We start from the raw sequence: 14195 nt of genomic DNA, 5'->3' as shown, positions 1-14195 counted from the left end.
GGTTCAACAAAGTCTAGATCCTGGTTACCGTGAAAATTGAATGGGTCTACAACAACTACCATCCTCCTATCTTTATCCTGGTTGCAACAGGGCTGAGAAATAACCCTGAAGTGACAGGTTACCAGGCAGGGTACACCCCGGACAGCTGACCAGTTTATCAGATAGAAACAAACAGCCGTTTGCACTTACATTCATGGATAATTTAGAATCATCAATTAGCCTAGCTCTAATAACTGCATGACTTTTTACTGTGGCAGGAAACCAGAATACCCAAAGAGAAACCACTGCAAACTAGCCAGACTGTGGACTTGCACCCAGGAGCTTCTTACTGTCAAGCAACAGCACTAACCAGCATGCCAACAATGTAGGAAATACAGGAAAGCTATGATTTCCTGTATTTGAGGCAGAATTCTTTTGTTCTTGCCCTTGACAGGTTAATCCACAATAAATAGCAATAGCATGCATGGGGTGTGTGTGTCGTTGTCTGCCTCTTATAACTCCAGTGATTTTCCTGTAGTTTGAAATCTTATGCGGTGTTGTGAATTCCGTGAGTTCAGCAACTAACCACTCTTATTGGATTGTATCGTGTCATCTCAATGAGAACAAATTGAGTTGTTGGATTTCGTACAGATCTTTAAAGCCTGAGACAATTGTGTTAAATACACGCAAGATGCTTACGTAAATCCAAGGGCTGGCCCCTTTTTTTTCTTTTTTTTCTTTTTCAGTGTGTTCCTCCTTCAATTAAATCTCAAACACAAAAATGTGGCGCTCCGAAATAAGGCTCACACCGTTAATTCATCATTTTCACTTTGTACCACTGCTCCTTATCAGGCTATGTGAAGCAAAGTAAACAATTCAGTGGAGGCCTTAAGCCATAAACAGACATCACACACAAACATTGTTTTCATAACCAAACTGCCTTAGACCTTGTCCCCCAAATCTACACAGGTGCCCTCTGGGTGACATGAACTGCATTTAACCAATAAACAATCAATGGCTTCTTGTTGTTGTAACATCTTCTGTATTTGGATGTTTGTGTGCAGCATTTGTTAGTAAAGCATTCTTCATTGCATCAGCGTGTGCATGTGTGTGTGTGTGTGTGTGGATCACTTCTCAGTGAATTGAATCAGCATTTCGATTTGTGTGCGTGTGTGTGTGTCAGTTCTCACTCAATCAACAAGTGCATATGTGTTCATATCTGTGTTTCTCTTCATTCTGAGTCAGTGCATGTAGATGTGTGTGTTTGTGTGTGTTTGTGTTCATCACTTTCCTGTTCTGGGTAAACCACGGTCTGAAGCGTGCCCTGGGGTCCTGCCCTCCTCCATTTCAGTCCATTTGCGTCCATTGGTGCTGCTGCTCAAAGTTCTTTCCATACTGGTTCTGGCCCCAATTGAGGCAGTCCTTTTCTCCAGTGTCCTGCATCTTCTCCTTGTTCCGCTCCTCCTTAACTTGACCCTTTTGCTTCTGTAGCTCCTTCAGGGCTTGCTCCTGCTGTTGGAGCTTTTTCGTCAGGTTTGGCGACCTCCTGCTCCAGCGAGCTCCGGCCTGATTTCAAGTCCTGTATCTGGGACTCCAAGCCTAACTGATGGGTTCGATTATCAGCCAGCTCCTCCTGAGCCATGCTCAGTTTCTGCTCTGATGCCTTGAGCTCATACTGAGGGCAGAAACCTCAGAGTCTTTTCCGTACACGTCAGATTGAAGTTTATTGATGTTTTCCTTGCTTTGCTCCACGGCCTTCTGCAGCTCTGCTGTTCGGCTCTTCTCAGAGGTCAGCTCCTGGCCGAGCCCCGACACCTGTGCCTTCAGCTTATTTTCTTCTTGTGCTTTTGTCCATTCTGAGGTGCCTCCTGACCTCAGTTACTCCTCCTGTCTCTGGCACGCCCTTTTTGCTGCCCGATCATCAGTGTTGGTCCGTCACTGTCCTGCACAGTTTTAATGCAGAGTTGTTAAGGTCAGCATTCTTTTGCTCGGCCTCACTTTTCATCCGGGCTTAATGGGTGTCTCGTCACAGCTCTGTCAGCTGAAGCTGTCTGGAAATCTCCCCCGTGTAGTGAAACGGGCCTTGGATTTAACGCTCTTCGTCTCCGCTGCATGAGATCGTTTTCCTGCAGCAGTGTTGACATTTTCAGGTTGTTGTTGTGGGTCCAGCTGCTGTAGCATTTGGTCAGGGTCACATCAAAGATGGTAGAGGAGTGAGCAAAGATGGTAGAGGGGAGAGCAGGAGTCCAGGTCAGCCTCGGCTTTCCGGGCCGACAAAGCAGCCTGTAATCAAGCATAAAGAGAAAAAACAAAACAAAAACGGACGAACAGGAAAATGATGTTGTGTTGGCTGTGTTATTCAGAGAGGGGAGAAACAACGGGACCAGGCCCTGTGTCAGCCTTCTCTCCCCCTTTTTTTGTTTTTTCTCACTATATAATCAACTCATAACCCACCAAGCTGACAGGACAACACAGGTACATGTTAAAATTCTTAAGATCATGTTTAAAAGCCCAAAAAGGAATTTTCTTTCATTCAGTAATCATTTGTATTAATCAATCAGCAGAAAACATGTCACAATTTGACTCTTTTAACCACTAAATTTGACGTGTCATCACTGGTTGGTCAGACCAGTGTCTTTTTTTGAAGTTAAGTTGTTGTCCTGCAACCCAGAGAGTTTATTTGTTAGTAGTGGATAAACTTTATCATTTAACAACCGGTGTATGTTAAGTTTCGCTGCTTTAACCTTGCTAGAAAATCTTCACGTGTTCATGAATGTAAGCTGTTTCTTCATTGCGTGTGTGTGCGTTTGTAGGTGGGTTAATTTAACTTTTTTATCAAACGAGGCATTTCTCTGGTTGTTTGCGTGTTTTTATTTTGTTTCCCAAATCTTGATTTCCCACCTTAAATAACAGCATTCCATGTCTTCAGCCAGGAGTCAGAGCCTGCTTGTGAGATTTCAGGGGCACATGGCGCCAATAACAATTCAGTCAAAAACTTGCCTGAAAATTTCCAGTGATGGTAACCGATAACTGGAGGAGAAGATGTCCTTTAAGCTTCTTTTCAGGTTGGGAACAAAGTGAGGTCAAGCTGTAATTTTGAGACAAAGCTTGGCCTGTCTGTCGTCCCAATTCTGTTTATCCTTTTGCCGCTGTACTCAGGTTTCCAGGTTGAGAGAAATCCAACTGTATTAACAAACTAAAACATTCACTTAGTATTTCTTTTCTGAAAACATCCATTCGCTTCATCTACCTAGATTTAACTCTCTCTCTCTCTCTGGGTGTATACTTCACACAGTCAGGCAGTTGCCTTCTATGGGCATGCAGAGTTCCTGTCACACACACAGCTACTCACTCCAGCAGCTGCAAAGCCGTCTTCACGTCCTCTCTCCACACTCTCAGTCACAATCCTCCATTAATATGAATGTATAAAACCAGTAATAATCGTAACCATAAATCAAATGTAACTGCCTATATTATTGAACTGAACCAAGAGTCATTTAAAAATCTTATAAATCCTGCTTCACACCACAAAACTGAAACAAATCACAGCTGTATTTATCACTCAATCTTACCCTGCCGACTGAAGTGCCGGTCTAAATCATGCACGATTTGTCTTTTCTATATCAAAACCCAGCCAAACATCAAACATTCACCCTAGTCATTCAGAACCTTATTTGTAATATTATAATCAGCAAAATCAGCGTCTTATTTACAGGTCTTTAACAGTATTTGCAAATCATAATTATAAAACTCAAAAACACGCTAAACAGCAAGCAAAAGTCCTCTGTGCGCTTCACAGCAGCCACCTCATTTGCATGTTCACAGTCTAAAAATAGCTCGCAGCGCTGCAGTGCGCTGTCGTCACACACAGTCTCGTCTCACACACAACTCTATTTTATATTACAAAGACGTCTTATATTTACAATCACTGTCAGGCCCGACAGCTTTAGCGCCTACACAATTTTGACAAATTTAAGTTAACGGGTCCAACCGAAGAAAGTCCAACTTTTTTGTGATCAATTAACCAGTATCAGCCTCCAACTGTATCTGGCCTCATTTCTAAACTCCCTAACTCAATTTAACAGTGTCCAAAAAAGCGCAGATACCGTTTAACACGGTAAGGAGCCTCTAACTCCTAGCTTATTCCAGGATGCCCTGTACCCCACAGTTAAGCCAAACTGAACTAACCCTGTTCGCCGACAGGTCAAAGTCGCGCGTCCACAGCCAGGAGGGAGCGTAACCTCCGGGCTATGCGCTTCTTAGCAGCCTCTAACTGCCGTCCTATAATAATTTATAACACTTTGAAACAGCAGTCAACTCCTCGAAACAAGAGTGTGACTGAGGCAGGTGCAACCTAGTGATCAATGGAGCCTCTAACTCACAACATGACCAACTCAGGTCCACCATATAACCAATTGAGCCTCTACCTCACAAAATGACCAATTCCCTACCAAACTACTTGAGCCTCTAACTCAATGCAGTTAGAGGCTGCTAAGAAATTAACTTCTTAGCAGCCTCTAACTGTATTAATTTCTTAGCAGCCTCTAACTGCATTAAACACTTAGCAGCCTCTAACTGCATTAAACACTTGAGCCTCTAACTCAATTTCTTAGCAGCCTCTAACTGCATTAACTCATGAGATTTTTTTCATCAAAATCAAAACAGACATCTACCAGTAATTTCAGTGAGTAGACTTTAATTTTATCATGTCCAATTTGGCACACTTTGGAAATAGATTCAACAGGTAATGCCTTACCTTTGTATAAGCCGGCTTATGCCCACTCACGTCAGACCACTGGCTTGTGTCTGTCCGTTCGACAACCTCGGACCGTCCAAACCTCCAACTTCCACCCCAATACCACAGGAGGAGCCCCCAAACTGTTACGGATTCAAATATTGGGGATGGATACAAGAGGAAAAACCACAATAACAACACTGGTCCGGCCGGGTTGAGTCAAACGATGATTTTAATGATCACACGCGTGGGAGATGGACACTGTACGCAGACAGCATCAGATCTCAAAATGGTGGAGCATTGGTCAAACTCTTATAGCCTCTAGTGGCCCCCACCTAATCATAAAAGCCTAAACATTCACATTCTTTCTCTCACACAGCGCCTAAGCTACGACCTTGGCTCCCTGTTTATCTGCTCCTGCTGAGATGGGGCAGAAAACTCCAGTATGTTCTGTTCTCTTCTAATCAGACAAATAAGGCGATGACTTTCTGCGAACAGTATTTCTTATAACTCAGCAGTATAATGCATCATAAAACAATATCATTCATTCACAATAAATCAGCAGTCTAATGTAATGCAAATCAGTTTAACAAATGTAATAGTTATCACCTTCTTCTAATTCAGGAGAATAATGCAAACTAAAACTACATAATAATTCACAATCTTTTTTTTTTTTTTTTTTTCGCCTGTCCCATTTGGTTCTTTAGCCATCAGAATTGTTGTCTGAAGACCAACAAGGATACCCAATGGATTTACTTTGCCAAATGGATCATCGTGGCATTGCCGTATTGGTCCATTTGGTCGATCTTTGTTTTTATTATTTATTATATTTTATTTTCAGATGTTACAGACGGGACAGACATGAGTGAGAGATAGGAAAGGGAGAAAGAAAGAGGAAGGAAAGGAAAAACAGAAGGGGAGAGGGACAGTGAGAAAGGGGGGGAGAAAAAAAATAAAAAATCTCCTGGATCACCTGTTGAGAGAAGAATAGAAAACAAGCAAAAAAAGACAAAAAAAACAAAAAACAAAGCAACATACTAAACACAACACCATCGCATTAATCTAGCTAAGTGTAAACAGCAGTAAATACTAAATATTCAATGTTGTTGTGCAGCACGCAGGACAGATGTGCTTCGAAGTAGCAGCCAAGAAAGGTGTAATTTGGGTCTACGAGCAGTGAACACCCGTGTGCATACCTGTGTGGATCAGCGCGCTTGTATTCCAAAGGTTTCTCCATGTAACGATCTGCTAGGGAGTGTGGGGGGGCCACAGCCCTGTCCTCCAGGGTGTGAAGCAGGTATGGAGGAGATCAAAACTCCAGACATCCAGAGGCCCCCAGAACACAAGAGACCAAGGAAGACCAACAGAGGGGCAGCCGCGCCACTGTTCCAGTAAGAGCTGAGGAGAGTCCCAGATGAGGGCTCACTCAGCAGCCGCGGAGCAGAAGCCAGGGGGAGTTGCAGTGACGCGCCCGTGAGCTCCGCCGGCCGCCAGCTGTGCCTGAGTGACCGAGCCCCAGGCCGAGAGGCCGGGGGCACCCAACCCCCGAAGGGGCCCGAGCGAGCCCCAGGCTCCAGGCCCCGATAAGCGGCCGCCAAGGAGTGAGCCGGTGTGTACCTGGACGCCCACCCCCAGACACAAAGAACCACCAACGCACCGACACCTGAGGGAGTCCGCCACCGGCAGGGGAAGTGGTGGTAGGTGGAGATAGGCCTCCAAACCTTGGAGGGCCTGAGGTGTCCCCAGAGAGGTGGCGTCTGATACCCAACCTGACATATAGACACAGACATACAGGCACACACAGACACAAACATCCATTCCCCCCCTCATGCTCTCATATGCACTCACTCCACACTCAACCAACGTGGAGACAGACATAAAGAGACGCTGTACACACGATCACACTCCCCAAGCGTACTCTACAAACCGGGTCTAGGTACCCTTGCTCCTGGAGGGGGGAACTGCAGCCAGACCCAGGTGGTGTTACCCTTTTCCCTGCGGTGGGGAGAGGCAGACCACCCCGACTCCGTAGCAGCAGGGAGGCCCCACACTCCAGACCGCAGTCGGACGGCCAACTCCACCTAGCCCTCCCGCTCCAGCAGGCCGCAGAGAATGGGGGTGGGAGAAGACTCCAAACCTCCCTCCACCCGCTCATTGTAGTGTTGATGCATGTGTGTTCTAAGGTGCAATTAAAACCCAGGAGGGCATGGAGCTACCTGCCAAGGAGCAGCAGGTAAGCGCATAGTCCCTCCTGATAGCCCTCAATGTCTAAGTGTATTTAAAATTGAGAGGTGGGCAACGACGCCAGGGGTGAGGTGTACACCCTGATGGTAATTTGGACTCCGTGATTGTGCCCACCCCCAAGATCCTATATGTATGTGTAATGAGAGTGTGAATAATGTGAATGTCTAAGTTGTGGGATAAAATTGAGGCAGAGGCAGCCAGAAGGGGACGGGGGGGGGGGGGGGGGTAGCCTCCTCTGCACCCTGGTGACATACCCCTACTCCAAGGCCCTGCATGTGTGGGTGGTTGTGGTGGAGCGGGAAGAGAGAGGCAGCTGGAGATGGGGAGGGAAGGAAGGGAGGGGCAGGTAACCCCTCCCTGGGGCCAGCTCCCCCGCTGACCCCAGTAGGCACTCCCACACTCCGCGACCCGCCAGGGAAAGGGGGCCCAGGCCCATCCAGACCGGGGCCCAGTGCAGCAGCGCCTCCCGGCCCCACAGAGCCCGGGACAGTCCACCCAACCCCACCACAGAGAAAACTGCACCCACCCCACCATCCACTCATCTTCCAGACTACATAAGACAGTAAACGCCCAGGCTGAGATCTTCCTCCACCTCTCCTGTATCTCCCCCTCCTGCAGAGAGAGTTCCTGAAGAGAGGAAAGCTCCTGCAAGATGTGACCATCTCCCCCACCAGTTGAAGAGCCCCCCAGGTGGTTCGACGCACCGGCGGCACCCCGCTCCAGGGCCGGGCCCCCATGCACCCACCCGCCCACAACCCCGGCAACACACCAACCAGGATCCAAGCCCCCGAGGCCCGGCCCGGGCCCCAGCCCAGAGACGGAGCGCCCCCAGAACCTCACGCCCATCCCGGACCCACCCAGGGCCAGCCAGGCTACCAGGTCAGTAACCCACGTCCGTCAGCACAGACCATCCCCTAGCCCCGCTGCACGCAGCCGCGAGGAAACAGTCACCTGAGAGCCAACAGAGCCCCCAACCGGACATGACCGCTACCCCGGGTTGAGCCCCCCAAGGAAGATGCCTCCGGGGAACCCCCCGACGCCCTAAGCCTGTCCCTACCCCCACACCAATCACAACAGTGAAGGCGGGACCAAATTATGACCCCCCACCCCCACTAGGTGATGGAGCTGATAAAAGGAGTCCAGAGCAATTGATCTGATGTGGTGGCAGAGGCTGTATCAAGACTAATGTAATCTAATAGATAATTTCTATATTGGTTAGAATTAAGATTATTTTTATTTTTCCAGTTCATGAGGACTGTTTTCTTGGCTATGCATAGGGCAGTGAAAATCATATGGGCTATATTCTTTTCTGAAGTGACATTATCTAAGCTGCCCAGTAAACACACTAAGGGGGAGGTTGGAATGTTACATTTCAGACACTTTGATAAGTCTTCACATATCTCGCGCCAAAACTTTTGCACTGGTGGACAGAACCAAAGAGCGTGGATGTAATTGTCTGGTGTATTGCCTTGACAGTGTGAGCAGTTGTTGGAAGATGTAAAGCCCATCTTGAACATCCGATGACCTGTATAGTGCACTCTATGTAGTATTTTGTATTGTATTAATTGCAGACTGGGATTTTTAATTAATTTAAAGGTTTTTAAGCAAATCTGAGACCAGAGGTTTTGGTCTAAGCTGACTGATAAATCTGCTTCCCACTTTGCAATAGGAAGGGATATTGATTCATCTAATTTAGAAAGTGTTCTGTATATTTTAGATAATAATTTGGGGGATTTAAGAGTAAGAAAATGTGCCGCACTTAGTGGTGTTTGTAATTCAACTTGACTGAGGTTAAATTTCTTTTTTACTATGGATTTAATTTGTTGATATTCTAAAAATCTTGTCTTGTTGATCCCATATTGTGCAACTAGTCTGTCAAATGGAATAAATTCTGTTCCCTCTAATATATGTTCTAAGTATTTAATTCCTTTACAACTCCATTCTGGGAAATTAATCATATTATTGTTTTGTAATATGTCAGGGTTATTCCAGATAGGTGTACGTTTGCATGGGATTAATGAAGACTCCGTTATTTTTAGAAACTCCCACCATGCTGTCAGAGAAAAGCTGATGTTGATACTTTTAAAGCATTCATGTCTTTTGATGTTTGAGCTAATAAATGGTAGGTCTGAAATCTCTAGATCCTTGCATAGTGCCTGTTCAACATCTAGCCAGGGCTCAACTAAGAAGGTATGTTTTAACCATTCTGAGATGAACTGAAGCCTGTTGGCTAAGAAGTATTGGTGAAAATTAGGCAGATCTAATCCTCCTCTATCCTTGGTTCTTTGTAGCGTTTTTAAGCTGATACGCGGGGGTTTATCTTTCCAAAGGAATTTGGAAATACATGAATCCAGAGATCTGAACCAATCTTGTGATGGTTTGTTAGGGATCATCAAAAATAAGTAATTTATTTTTGGCAAGATCATCATTTTTATAGTGGCGACCCTTCCCATGAGTGATATGGGTAAATATTTCCATCTAGTCAGATCGCCTTCTACTTTCTTTAGAAGTGGGATGTGGCTTAGGAGAGACATTAATACCTAAATATTTAATATTTCCGGATTGCAGTGGGGCAGAGGAAGAATTATGGAAGGAGCAGTTAATGGGGAGAACTGTAGATTTTGGCCAGTTAATTGAATAATCTGAAACTCTTGAAAACCAGTTTATTAAAGTAATTACCTCAGAGAGGTTGGTTTGTGTGTTTTGCAGAAAAAGCAACACATCATCCGCATAGAGACTGATTTTATGTTCTATGTTCTTACATTTTATGCCCTTAATTGTTGTAGCCTGTCTAAATGCTGCTGCTAGAGGTTCGATAAAAATTGCAAAAAGTGAAGGGGAGAGTGGGCATCCCTGTCTGGTGCCCCTCAGGAGATAGAAGCTGGAGGATGTCTGGTCATTTGTTCTGATACGAGCTGTTGGGGAATTGTATAATATTCTTATCCAGTTTATGAAAGAGTTTCCAAAACCAAATTTGTGTAAAGTTGCGAATAAAAATTTCCAGTTAACTCTGTCAAATGCTTTTTCTGCATCTAGAGATAATATTATGGTTTCGATGTTTTTATCGTATGAGTAGTCTATTAAATTAAGTAATCTACGAGTGTTTGTTGAGGAGTGCCGACCTTTTATGAAACCAGTTTGGTCAGGATGAATTAAGAGGGGGGTCATTTTCTCTAATCTCTTTGAGAGAGCTTTGCAGATTATTTTAAGGTCTACATTTAAAAGAGAAATTGGACGATAGCTTGAGGGAAATAAAGGGTCTTTGCCTGGTTTTAGCAGGAGACTAATGTTGGCAGAATTCATATTTGGTGGTAGTCTGCCATTTTCCTCGATTTCCTGCAACATGCCGTGGAATACTGGTGCCAAAATTATCCAGAATTCTTTGTAGAATTCTGCAGGGAAGCCGTCTGGACCTGGAGCCTTATTATTGGGCATACTTATCAGGGCTTCCTGGAGTTCACTTGGCGTCAGTGGCGAATCCAGTTCCATTGCTTGACTATCTAGTAATTTTGGAAGAGTTACGTTGTCAAGAAACAGATCAATTTCATTTTTAGATGGGTTTATTTGTGGTGAGTATAAAGTTTCATAGAAATCCCTAAAAATGTTGTTTATTCTTCCAGGATCATATATTGTGTTCCCCGATAAATCTTTAGCAGCACATATAGTTGTTTTTTCTTTATTTATTTTTAGCTGGTTAGCTAGAAATCGACCTGATTTGTTACTGTGTTCAAAATTCTGCAAGCGAAGTCTTTGTATAAGGAATTGTGGTTTTTTTTATTAATAATTTCATTTAATTCTAGTTTTGTTTTGCATATTTTGTTCAATGTTTCCTGATCTTGGTCGCACGCGTAGGCTTCTTCTAGTGATTTGATGTTTTTTTCTAATTCCTGAATATTTTTGTTTTCTTCTTTCTTTTTGTGTGATGAGAAAGAAATTATTTTACCTCTCATCACAGCTTTCCCTGCTTCCCATAGAACAGAAGCAGATATTCCGGGAGTGTCATTAAAGTCTAAATATGAAGTCCATTCCTTTTTAAAATATTTAATAAAGTCTTCATCTTTAAGTAGTGATATATTAAATCTCCAGTTTTTTCTTGGCGTAGTGTTATTCTTGTGCATTAGTGTTAAAGATACAGGAGCATGATCGCTGACAGCTATAGGATGAATCTCAGTGTCTGAAATGTCACACAGCAGTGAGCTGCTGACCAAAAAATAATCCAGACGAGAGTAAGAGTGATGAACATGCGAGAAAAAAGTATATTCCTTACTGGTGGGGTGAAGAGAGCGCCATGCATCGCAAAGACCAAAGTCGCTCATATTCTGTTTGATTATATTTGTGGACTGCCAATTGCGCTGAGTTCCTGTTGTGTTGAGCCTATCAATGTCTTCATTTAGTCCAAGGTTGAGGTCACCGCCAAGAATGAGTGTGCAATCAAGGTGTTCAGAGAGTGCACTAAAAAATCCGTGGAAGAATGAGGGTTCATCAACATTTGGACCGTATATACTTACAATACATAGTTTTTTGTTCAATATTGATAGTTTAATAATTAGAAATCTACCCTCTGGATCTATAACTGTATCGAGTACTGTAAAATTAACATTTTTATGTATTAAAATTGCTACTCCCCGTTGTCTAGAATTATAACAGGCTGCAAACACGTTAGGAAACTCAGGTGTTTTAAGTTCGTTTAAACCTGTGACAGGTCTGTGAGTTTCTTGTAATAAAACAACATCTGCCTGTAGTTTTTTAAGCTGGTTAAATATCTTTAACCTCTTTCCTCTGGAGCCAGCTCCATTTACATTCCATGTGACAAACCTCAGCATGCCCATAATTGTGTGTGTATGTCTAATGAAGTATGCTGGGTGTTTCGTTTAGACAGGTGGAGAGAATGTGGAAACATCCCTTGTTTGTAAATAGAAAGAGAAAAAGAAGTGTGGTGAGAGGCTCCATAAGTCTGACTATGTGTGTGAATATTCACTAATATGAACAAGCGTGGCTTGCTTATGTGTCCTGCAAGTCTGTGCGTGCTGTGAGGCTGTTGTGAATGTGCTGCCGTTGAGCTGATGTGTTTGCGTGATCGTGGTGTGAAAATATGGAGAAATAGAGGGTGTTGTTTGTAGGTGAGTGGGGAAGTAGGTGATCACAGCAGTGAAAGACAAGAGAAAGAAATAAACCACATGAACTGTGAGCAACAACAACAAAAAAGAAACGAAACGGAAACATTCCAATTAAAACAATGACGGAGGGTGACGGTGTTATATCTGCTATGACATCATATTGATATTACTAGGTTAAACCCATGTTAAAAGAGAAAGTGTGAATGAATAAGAAAAGAGTGTAGCGGGTTCTTATCTGGAGTGCAGTCAATATAACCACGGTGTGGTGCCGGGGTCGCGGTAGAGCTGTCCGTCCACGTAGAGCCAGTCCACGGCGATGACAGCACGGGAGCCTTTCTGGATGAAGCTACGTCGAACTGGGAACAGGACCTTGCGTCGTTCCAGGATCTCTTTGGGGAACTGGTCGTTCACGCTGAAGTCCGTTCCTTTCAGCTCTCTGCCGCGACTCTTCACCTGTTCCTTCTGTTTGAATTGACCGAATTTGGCCACAATAGGCCGTGGTCTCCCGGTCCGCGACCGCACGCCCCCCAAGCGATGTACTCTATCGAAGTTGATGTTCTTTACGGTGTCCTCCGGCAGCTTCAGGTGGATTTTAATGAAGCTTTTCACCGTTGCCTCTGCGTCCTCTCCGGCAGTTTCTGGAATACCAGAAAACACAAGATTATCTCTCATGCTACGGGCTTGTAGATCGATAACGGACTCTTTTATTTTTTTATTTTCAATGTTTAGCTGGGTCACGTTATCGGTGAGAGATTTGACCGACTCCCGTAGCGTGGCATTTTCAGCGGCAAGCGTTTCCACCTGCTGCTGGCTGAATTCCAGGGATTCTCTCAGAGATTTAAATTCCCGGTGTAAAATCTCCACCAGGGACAGCCTCGCATCGAAACTGGACAATCGCTTGTCGATTGACTCCAGGATGTCTGCGATGTCTTTGCCGGCAGGCGATGTTGTACCGGGGGAGTCTGCCGGGCGACATCTCTTCGATGACGGCGTCTCAATTTTGGCCGGGGAAGATGCACTCTGGGCCTTATTCATTACTAAATCTTGAAAACAGCGGTCGATGTAATCTTGGAGAGCGTCTAAACTCTCCCCGTTGTCCTCCAGGGTGTTAGAGATGATAAAACAGATGTTGTTAGTTATATGACAATTGATTAGTATATTTGGTAATACTGAAGCTTGAAAAACCTTTGTTAAACTCTATGCTACCATTTGCTTTTTCTCCGCCAAAATCTCCGGCGTCTGACGTCACCTACAACATGGGTCGCTTACCTTGTCCGTCACTTCCGTCACTTACCCTTGCCCCGTCCGCCTCGTCCCCCTATAATTCACAATCTTTAATTAGGGGTCTAACATGGCATAAAATAATATTATAATCCCACACAACCCATTCTTTCATAACCTGCTTGTTGAGGATTGACCACAAGTTCTCAATTGGATTAAGGTCTGGGGAGTTTCCTGGCCATGGATGCAAAATGTCAATGTTTTGTTCCCCGAGCCCCTTAGTTATTATCACTTCAGTCACTTCGGTGCTCCATCAGAGGCTGGAAAGGGCATTGTTCATCACAAAACTGTTCTTGGATGGTTGGAAGAAGTTGCTGTCGGAGGATGTTTTGGCACCATTCTTTATTCATGGCTGTGTTTTTTGGCAAAATTGTGAGGGATCCCACTTCCTTGGTTGAAAAGCAGCACCCCACACGAATGGTATCAGGATGCTTTACTGTTGGCTTGAGGCAGGACTGATGGTAGTGCTCGCCTTTTCTTATCTGGACAATCCTTTTTGCAGATGCCCCAAACAATAAGAAGGGGGCTTCATCAGAGAAAATGACTTTACCTGAGTCCTCAGCAGTCCACTCACTGTACTTCTTGCAGAATATCGGCCTGTCCCTGATATTTTTAGGGGGGACAAGTGGCTTATTTGCTGCCCTTCTTGACACCAGGCCATCCTCCAAGAGTTTTCAGCTCACTGAGTGTGCAGATGCACTCACAACTGCTTGCTGCCATTCCTGAGCAAGATCTGCACAGATGGCACCCCAATCCTGCAGCTGAATCATCTTTAGGAGACTGTCCTGGCCCTTGCTGGACTTTATAATTATGTTATCTGAACCTAAATCGGGACAAAA

General features: G+C 44.6%; 1 protein-coding gene across 1 annotated transcript in view; it reads left to right on the top strand.

The window, feature by feature from the left end:
• aass (aminoadipate-semialdehyde synthase) overlaps positions 1–14195 on the top strand; it is a 100053-nt gene that overhangs the window by 34266 nt on the left and 51592 nt on the right. The window lies entirely within an intron of this gene.

The sequence above is a fragment of the Rhamphochromis longiceps genome, linkage group LG7 (genome assembly GCF_057381845.1).
Source record: "Rhamphochromis longiceps isolate RC_006_pf linkage group LG7, R_longiceps_female_GT1.1, whole genome shotgun sequence".
NCBI lineage: Eukaryota > Metazoa > Chordata > Actinopteri > Cichliformes > Cichlidae > Rhamphochromis > Rhamphochromis longiceps.
The sequence above is the reverse complement of the archived record's forward strand: the minus strand, read 5'-3'. Positions and strand labels throughout refer to the sequence as shown.